Source organism: Sinocyclocheilus anshuiensis, unplaced genomic scaffold (assembly GCF_001515605.1).
Source record: "Sinocyclocheilus anshuiensis isolate Anshui unplaced genomic scaffold, SAMN03320099.WGS_v1.1 scaffold326, whole genome shotgun sequence".
Lineage (NCBI taxonomy): Eukaryota > Metazoa > Chordata > Actinopteri > Cypriniformes > Cyprinidae > Sinocyclocheilus > Sinocyclocheilus anshuiensis.
Window position 1 is genome coordinate 1,824,005 of NW_015546098.1, and position 9,086 is coordinate 1,833,090.

The 9,086-nt window shown below is 37.8% G+C and overlaps 1 protein-coding gene across 1 annotated transcript in view; it reads left to right on the forward strand.

Moving 5' to 3' along the window:
• The first annotated feature begins 4,350 nt into the window (after positions 1–4,350).
• LOC107700330 (zinc finger protein basonuclin-2-like) overlaps positions 4,351–9,086 on the forward strand; it is a 115,285-nt gene continuing 110,549 nt past the window's right edge. Inside the window, 1 exon segment of the mRNA XM_016501960.1 lies at positions 4,351–4,422. The gene's annotated coding sequence lies outside the window, so the exon portion shown is untranslated.

Genomic DNA, 9,086 nt, shown 5'->3' on the forward strand with positions numbered 1-9,086 from the left:
CTCAAGAAACATTTCTGATTATTATCAATGTTGAACACAGTTGTGCTGCACAATATTTTTGTGGAAACCGTGATGCATTTTATTTTTCAGGATTCACAGATGAATAGAAAGTTCAAAAGAACAGAAACCTTTTGTAACATAATACATGTCTTTACTGTCACTTTTTATCAGTTTAACACATCCACAAAAATATTGTGCAGCACAACTGTGTTCAACATTGATAATAATCAGAAATGTTTCTTGAGCAGCAAATCAGCATATTAGAATGATTTCTGAAGATCATGTGACACTGAAGACTGGAGTAATGATGCTGAAAATACAGCTGCGCATCACAGAAATACATTACAGTTTAACATATTCACATAGAAAACAGCTGTTTTAAACTCTAATAATATTTCACTGTTTTTACTGTATCTTGAATGAAAATAATGCAGCCTTGACGAGCAGAAGAGACTTCTTTCAGAAACATTAAAGATCTTACTGATCCCACACTTCTGAACGACAGTGTACTTGAGCGTTTACTTGAGACACACTTAAATGGTTCGAAACTCATTCTCAATAAGATGTGTCTTCGCGTCTCATCTCTTTCATTAGCCACAAACCCCGCCTTCAATCTCAGGTGCTTATCATCACAGAAGGGCACAAGACACACATGCACACACCCCATCCTATCGTAATGCATTATTATTATTATTATTATCTGCTGAGTCTCGGCTCTGTAAAATGAGTTTTCCTGAACTCCATTAAAAGCAGTGCTTGTCGTTCCCCCGGGGTCAGATTTGCATGTGCCGCTGCAATGCACCTCAAATAGAAGATGTCCTTCCTCTGCAATCCTCCCCCAGCCTCATCTGGGACAGTAAGTGGACATATGACATTTTCCAGAGACCCTCGTCTTGTCTGCTGTCCTCCCCAGCCGCTCCTGGCCCGGTCGTCAGCGGAGGGGAAGAAGATTGCCAATGACACCAGCAAATCAGCAGTAAATAGCGGGTAATTTGATTGACATCTGGAAGGCTGTCACGGGCCGAGTGGACTGGCAAGCAGTTAGTTGAGTACAGAAAATGTGGCTTTCCAAGTAAATCACTTTTTGTCCAGTGGGGCCTGTAGCAGATTATAATTGCTTGTCCTTCCCATCAGTGCAGTTTCTCCATTACTGTGTGCAGCAGCGTCTTATCAAAAAGCAGCGTGTCCCTTAAACATTCACATGCTGTCACAGGTCAGATGATAAATGCCTAAACATGAGACACATTTCAGAATTCATTATAGCGTATGCGCTGTTTCCCATTACAGTCCTTTCAAAATTGGAAATGAACAGAAAAAGGTTAAAGAGTAAATCCTCTGATTAAATACTGAGTGGAGAAGCTGTTGAGACAGTCATAGCCAAAGTTTTGCTTGCTTAAAAACAGAAAGAAACAAGCACAACATCTTTTTATTTACTTGCCATTTCCTCGAGTAATGTTTAATACTATATGACACATTTACTGTGACATGAGTGTTATACATAAACGAGTTTATAATTCACATGCTTTAAAGAACGCGTTATGCCAAAGTGGCATGGTGTTCCTCAGGGTGGATTCAGAAAAGACCTGTTTAAACATGTTTCATTCCTGGCTTAAAGTGAAAGTGTCATTTTGTCTGGGTTAAAATACTTTCTCCTGTCCAAGTTTAATGTCCTTGCGAAGTGTAAACACTGCGGCTCTTCCTCTTTCAAGACATCGGCCTGTTTGTTTAAGCATCGTGAGTGGAGACCTGAACGACAGAGTTTAGTTAGGCAGGATTTGATCTTGATTTTATGATTTAGCTGAGAGTGACACATATCTCTGGTGCAATAAAATTAAGCTCACATCACAGGAAACTAAATTTATTTTCCATAATGATTTTTTTAAACGGTGCATCATTTTCTTTATTGTTGCTTTGCATTATTTGGCAAGTGGTGCATAGGCTGCCTTTATGTGGTGTTATTAAAAAAACAACAACACTAAAGTGGTTATCATAATTGTTTTTGCTTAAAGACACTTTCATTGTGTTCCTTGGTAAATTAGTGACTACAAACTACAATAAATCTAATGTAAATACAATGATAATAATAAATACAAATATGAAAATATTACAAGCTTAATTAGTCCAATTAGTCCACTTAATTATACTGTAACTGCTATCTGTCACGATGTGGTTGCAGCGTCGGAGAGAATAATAAGCAGCAGGCACTTTTATTAACAATCAGCCATAATAACAAATAAGCAAGAGCACAAGAGAATCACAACCAACTAAACATAAACGATGACAGACCAAGAACAACTCAAACTGAGGCGTATATCGACCGAGGAACGGGGCTTAGCTCAGAGACATCCATGTGTGTGCCAGAATACACAGGATACATTTGAAAAAATATGTTTAAAAGTTACTTTGGCTATATTTTAAAAAAAGCAAAGTATATTTAAACACGCAGGGCTCTATGCACTTATTTTTAAGGAGATCTTGTATATGCATTTTCACTGCACTTACAAATTGCATAATAATGCTATGAGATTAATGTTTTAAATGTAACATTTGGAATACAGAAGTAGCAAATAATAGAAAAAATAGAATGATACTTTTAAATATGAAATTGCCAGTAGGTGGCAGCAAACTGCTGTCTTAATGAGTGAGTCGTTGAGTCATTTATCCAATCGATTCTTTCAAAATGACTGATTCATTCAGGAACCGTGTAAGAAGCTGTTTTTATGAATGCGTCACTGACTCACCCGATTCAGTAAAGAAACTGCTGTGTGTTGCTGCAGAGACGCACAACATGGCTTTGTTTGGAACCATTTTCACTAGCAAATAAAGATGACATTGTCTCTATAATTTAAGCCACTTAATATTAACTTCTTGTTTATTGAATCATTGCCCTGACACAAAGAAAAGTCTGCCACAGCCCACGCTAACCAAACCGTTCATATAATCGCTCTAAATAAGTGTGTGTGTCCTGGAAAGTCTGCGCTGCACGACTGATAGATGCTCAAAAATGCAACATAATTAAAAAATTATTAAGAAATATAATGCTATGTTTTTTTTGTTTTTTTTAAGGATTTTGAAATATCCATTTTAATTTTCAAATAAATAGAACTAGTAAATTACACCGCCTGGCTCCGAAAGATCTGATCTCACTGGCTGGATCGTACAGACCTCGCTGTAAAAAATAAATAGTTGAGAAAACGTAAAATAATAAGGCAGCTTGATGCAGTAAGACTTTTGAGTTCTAAATAGTAACTCAAACTCACTAATCTAACAATAGGTTTTTAGTTCTGCTCAGTAAAGATACTTTGTTTAGTCAATGTAAATTTGTTTGTTCATGCAATACTGATTGTCTTATTTTGCTAATAAAAACATTCTTGTCACAGCAACTGAAAAAACAATTACTGTCATTGGGGTAATTAATTTTTTTCTGTTGTCTTCATGAAAAAAAAATGTGTAAAAAGTCATCACATTATCAAATTTATGTTTGTTTACGAATGACAAATGTTAATAGATAACTAGTTCTAATAAGTAGACAACATTGTCTTTGCTTATAAAACAACTTACAAGACTAAGATACCCAGAAAATGGACACAAGAGTTTAAACCTACTCTAGGCCTCAAAACTAGACACACTAACCTCAAGAATGGTGATAACCAACAAATGTTAAAAAGCTGAGCTCTTTACATCACAGTACAACAAATAACTAACAATAATGATAAAACAACAACAAAACAATTTTAGATGAAGTCAGCAAACAGCAAAACAATAATCCTATAACAGTAACTGCATCATTTATTCATGCTGCAATGTATGCTGGGAACTCACAAAGCCTTAACATTTCAACAATATGAAATTCTTTGTTCAGTCAACAGTGTTTGACTAGTTGGGGCAACATTTGGGGTAATTTTGTTGGTTTGACAAGGGTTTTATGTCATTTCAAGAAAATAGCATTTTTTAGTATTGGAGACTCGAAAGGTTTCGTAAACTCGAAAAAGTGCAGTTGCATTTGTGAATGACAACGTAAGTTGCCACCGTTAGATGTGTAGAGAGCAAATCTGCTGTTCTGATAGAAATTATTTGAATGCACATGAAAACTCAGTGATGATGCATACAGAGAATAGTAACAAAAACATTCGGGGCTTAGCCCACCCCTAGCGCCGCTCCTGCCCAGAAACAAACACGCAAGGGCAGGTGAACATAATCAATTAACCAATGAGTAACCTAGGAAACAAACTAGTGGCGGGAAAATAAAAGCCAGGAAACCAGGTCAACTCAAACACAGGAGCAATGAAACACAGCATACATGCGACAGCATCAAAAAGGGCCGAGTGAATAGCAGCAGAGCACCAAACCTCTCACGAGCATCCCGCTGGCAGAGATATCAGAAACTCTACGCATTACCCTTCAACTGAAGCAGTTCTTGAGGTTATTGCACATAATGACCGTTCCGAATGACAGTGTTATACTTCTTTACCAGCTGCCATTTAATAATATCTAATAATGATCTATCTCACTCTAGAAACTGTTATCATAGCAATCATCAATAGCAATTATATGTTAACGATTAAATTTAAGATGGATATTTACAAAATACATTTACAAATAATATATGCGTGATATAAAATACATTTTAGAAAATAAAAATGTAAAAATCTGTATTCTATATAGCTATTTTGTTCCAGCTGTCCTCAAGCTTTCATGGCATCAGTGGCAAATCTTTTGCCATATAAATGTGTTTTACTTCGTATTTTTAATGGTTCATTTTAAAGGTCCCCTGAAATGCTTAGAAACACACAGCGTTAAGGCCCGTTCACACCAAGCACGATAACTATAAAGATAACGATAAAGATATAGTTCTAAAAATTGTTCTCAATATTAAAGAATAGCATAGTTCACACCATAACGATACGGAGGAAGGATATCGTTGGAATCACTTTCAAAACGATTTTTTTCTCCAGCTGATGAACGATAAAACACTGACAGCCAATCAGAATCCATCCTGCTGTAACGAGCTCAAGAATTTAAAGCGGCAGACGAGCGTGCGCTTAGAATAAACAGACGATATCGTTTGCTGGTGTGGATGCTAATATCGTTATCTTTATAGTTATAGCTCTTGGTGTGAACGGGGCTTTACTCTATGTGTTGACGTAATTTTAACTGAAACAGGAAGACAGGGTGGGACATATCAAGCAGCCCCGCCCCTTTTTAAAATAGCCAATAGCGTTCGTTTATATCACAGCTTGGGCTAGAGCCGCTCAGAGCCGTTGAGCTCTGTAAAGCCGCAGGGTATGCCAGCCACAATCTCATCCATATTGCTGTAAAATATAGCATTCTGTGTAGAATTTAGAATTCTCCGATGCATTTTGTGGTCTGCGCCGACTCGCGCATGTGATCCGCTAAGCACACTGCCTTATAGACAACCTTAAGACTAACGTATTGATACTAACACCCAAAAAACGTTTATTTTAATTTCATGGGGACTTTAAGGATGATCTTGGTGGAGGGTAGAGGCCCAGAAACTGCACAAAGCTTAAACTGAAATCAATTCTGTTTTTTTGTTTTTCTTCCAACACACCTTTAAACTGTATGTTCCTGCATGGCTCTAAAATAATGCAAATATAATTTTTTCTAACATATGTTCATTCGCCTGTGGTGTTTATCAAACATCCCTCATGTAGTACGATTCATGTGAAAGTCACCGAGCGCTTTTAGTGTTTAATATTCACACTGTTGTTTCTTCTCTCTTCTCCTGTCGTGTGCTCCTGATCCCGGCTCTTCCCTCTGCTGTCACACTCTTTAAGGTAAGTGTCTGTTCTTTCTCCCTGCAGGCAGGTAAGTGACAGAGTCTTCCAGAGCAGGTTAACACAGAAGTGTTGAGGAAGTGTGTGATGTGAGATTGTGCCAGCAGCAGTGCCCTAGGCGAGCAGGTGCAACACTCTGGGCAATTAAACGCTTGTGTAACATAAGTCAATTCAGCTGCACATGCAAGTGTCACGTCTAAGCGGTGTATGCGCTGTGTGTGTCTGTGGAAGAAAGAAACTGTATGGGCATGACGGAATATGATCGTTGTTTGTTGTAATTGACAGTAACTGAGTTTAATAAGGGTCAAGTGTGAATAGCCCTCTAGTTATGTCATGTTTAAATGAGTCCCAGAGGAGAAGTGTGCACGTTTGTCGCCCTTTTCCTGCCTCGTCTCCCTCGCAGTTTCATTGAGACTTTTGGAACAACCAATAAAGGCTAGATTTATCACTAAGTGCTGACCTCAACTAAAGTGAACACATTTACATGCACAACAGTTTGCAAAAAGCTCCACATTCTAGTTAAGCCTTTACTCTTATGACATTCCACATAGAATCTGTATAGAATTTTCCATTTTCTCTTCTGGAAATACAGGAGATGCTCCTTGTGATTTAGGATGGGCATGCGATTCTTTTTTATTTGGAAACGTGCACTATGTAGTGAACTGTGTTCTTACTGAGCGTGTGAAGTGCTCATTCATAACGTTTGCACTGTAGTCTGTCACATAAATCTCAGCCACTCTGTTTTAATCGCAGATATAGTGTACAATGACTATTATTTTAATATCATTTATTAAACGTCTGTCTCTGATAAATTGTGAAAGCAATGGTAAGTATCTGTTTAAGTTGCACTTAATGAATTCATGAGCATTTTTACATGCTACTTAGATGAGGTTGCTTTTGGCTTTTGTTTTACTTTGTGCTTCAGGAAACCTAGTTTTGTCTTATATTTGTTTTACTGCTTTATATAAGCTTGTATTGTATCCAGTCATGTGTTTTTTGGCCATTCTGAACAGGCACATGACATCGGAGACCTGTCTTTGAAAGATTTTAGTATGAGATTTCTTTTTGTCCTGGACGAGAGTATATATGTCTTCCGTTATTTACGTGGCATTCTTCCTCATCCCTGGAAGGTTGTAAATCTGCAAAACCTGAATGCAGAACATGCATTTCTGTCACCATAAATAATGGCAGAAGGTACAGACACACGGCATCTGTAAGCATTGAGGTGAGAAGAAACGGAAATGAGACAAAGTTCTGAGGACAGCAGATTGAAGAATGAGAAAAGAGAAGGGCAGCTAGAGACAATGGTCATTTACCGCTGACCGACCCCCCCCACATGTACAACTAATGAGAGGAAGGACTATTAGTCATTGTAGTTCAACTAATCGTCCAGCACTGTGATTTTGTCAACAACTCTGAAAGGCTAGTCAGAGCTACAGATGCGTACACACACACACACTCACTCACTCTCTCTCTCACACAAACACACACTCACACACACACTCCACACACACACACACCCACCAGGGACTGAGTGGGAAAGTATGAGACGGCGCAGCAGTGGCTGCTCTTGTTAGTCCATTAGTTAGCTATGGCAGCACAGCCAGCTAAAGAAGTGGCCCTAATGGCTCCTCAGCAATAATTACTATCTTTTTGTCCTCATTCGATTCAGAGGGAACATATATTTGCACTCCAGCAACCTATAAACATCTGGCTTCCTTGGTTGTTCTGTTCCTTGGAGTTCAGACACACAGCTAGATGCTGGTCTGTTTGTTGTACATTTTTTCAACTTCTTTTTCTGTCCGTCTGTTTCTCTTATTCTGTTTTTCTTTCAATCTCTTGCTCTTCCATTTACTCTGATCCATCTACCTTGGGATAAAGGCTGAAATTAAAGGTTACACATTTGTGGCTCTGGCCTATAATGCGAGATTCGTACAGGAGTACATGTTTGTGTATCGCCTGTATATTAGTGGCCTCCATCAGAGCCATTGAAGCAGCAGGAAACATCCAACATGATTGTGTTCAAGTGTACTTACAATTATCCTTGTGTGTGTGTGTGTGTGTGTGTGTGTGTGTGAGAGAGAGAGTTGTGTGTGTGTGTGTGTGTGTGTGTGTGTGTCTGTCTGTGTGTGTGTGTGTAGATAGATAGACAGACAGATGATATAGATAAATACATAGATAGATAGACAAATAGCTTTGTACAGAATGTAAAAATAATTAAAGAAAAACAGAAATAATTATTTCTGAACGAACTAAGCCAGGAATTAACAACTAGGACACATGAAAAATAAGCACAAATAAATAAATGTAGGTCTTCACATGCAAACACATCTTGGCTGGGTGTGTCTCTGTCACGCTCCTCGCAGCGAGTGTCTGCTCAGGTAATTGTTTTAGTGCAGCTGTCAGCCTAATTCACAGTATTATAGAGCACAAAGGGTCATTTTGGAACCATGAATCATTAGAGCTAGTCTGGCTCCATCTTTTACCAGTGCTATTACATCTACTTCTCGGAAGACTGGCTTAAAAAAAGTCTGATAAATTGCCTCTGTGCAGGAGCTGTAGGGTTAAGTACAGCGACAGCTTTTCTAATGGGGGTTTCCAGCATCAAACATGTCTACAACATAGCTCAGATTCAGTGCAATGCTTTGTTACAGATGCATGCACTAAAAAGGGCGTCTGTGTATTTAGTTGTTTTCTTTTCTCACATACTTTCACCAAGATAAACCAAGATCAGCACATTAGTAAGCAATAAGATGAACATTCAACATCAGCCATGAGAACCGTTTGGGTTAATTATGTTGGATTCAAAAATGGACATATTTCTTTTCTATTTTTGGCCCATCATCGTCTTGTGCATTTATGAAAGGAGGCACTGGTACAGAAAGTAATGGGTCGATGATATGATGCAGTTTTTTTTGTCTTATTATTATATTAGTTTATTCAAACATACATTACAAAAAATTCAATTTATGCATACAAAGACTTGAATACACCACTTTTATATATTATGTCTTGAAATATCAGATAATCTGAGCTATGGTAAAGTAAAGTTAGTCATGTTTATTTTTATACTGTAGTTTTTCATAATACATATTGTTTAAAATCACGTTTGCAGAAAATGCATGTTTCTACATTACATTTAAAAGCAATCTGTTATCAGAGGTGACTGTCAAAAAAATGTCCATATGGCACATTCAGTGCATTGAGTGTATATGTATTTGTCCATAATATCCACGTGGTAGAAATGTACAGTTCTAAAATGTCTCCCAGAAAAACCTAGCACCTATA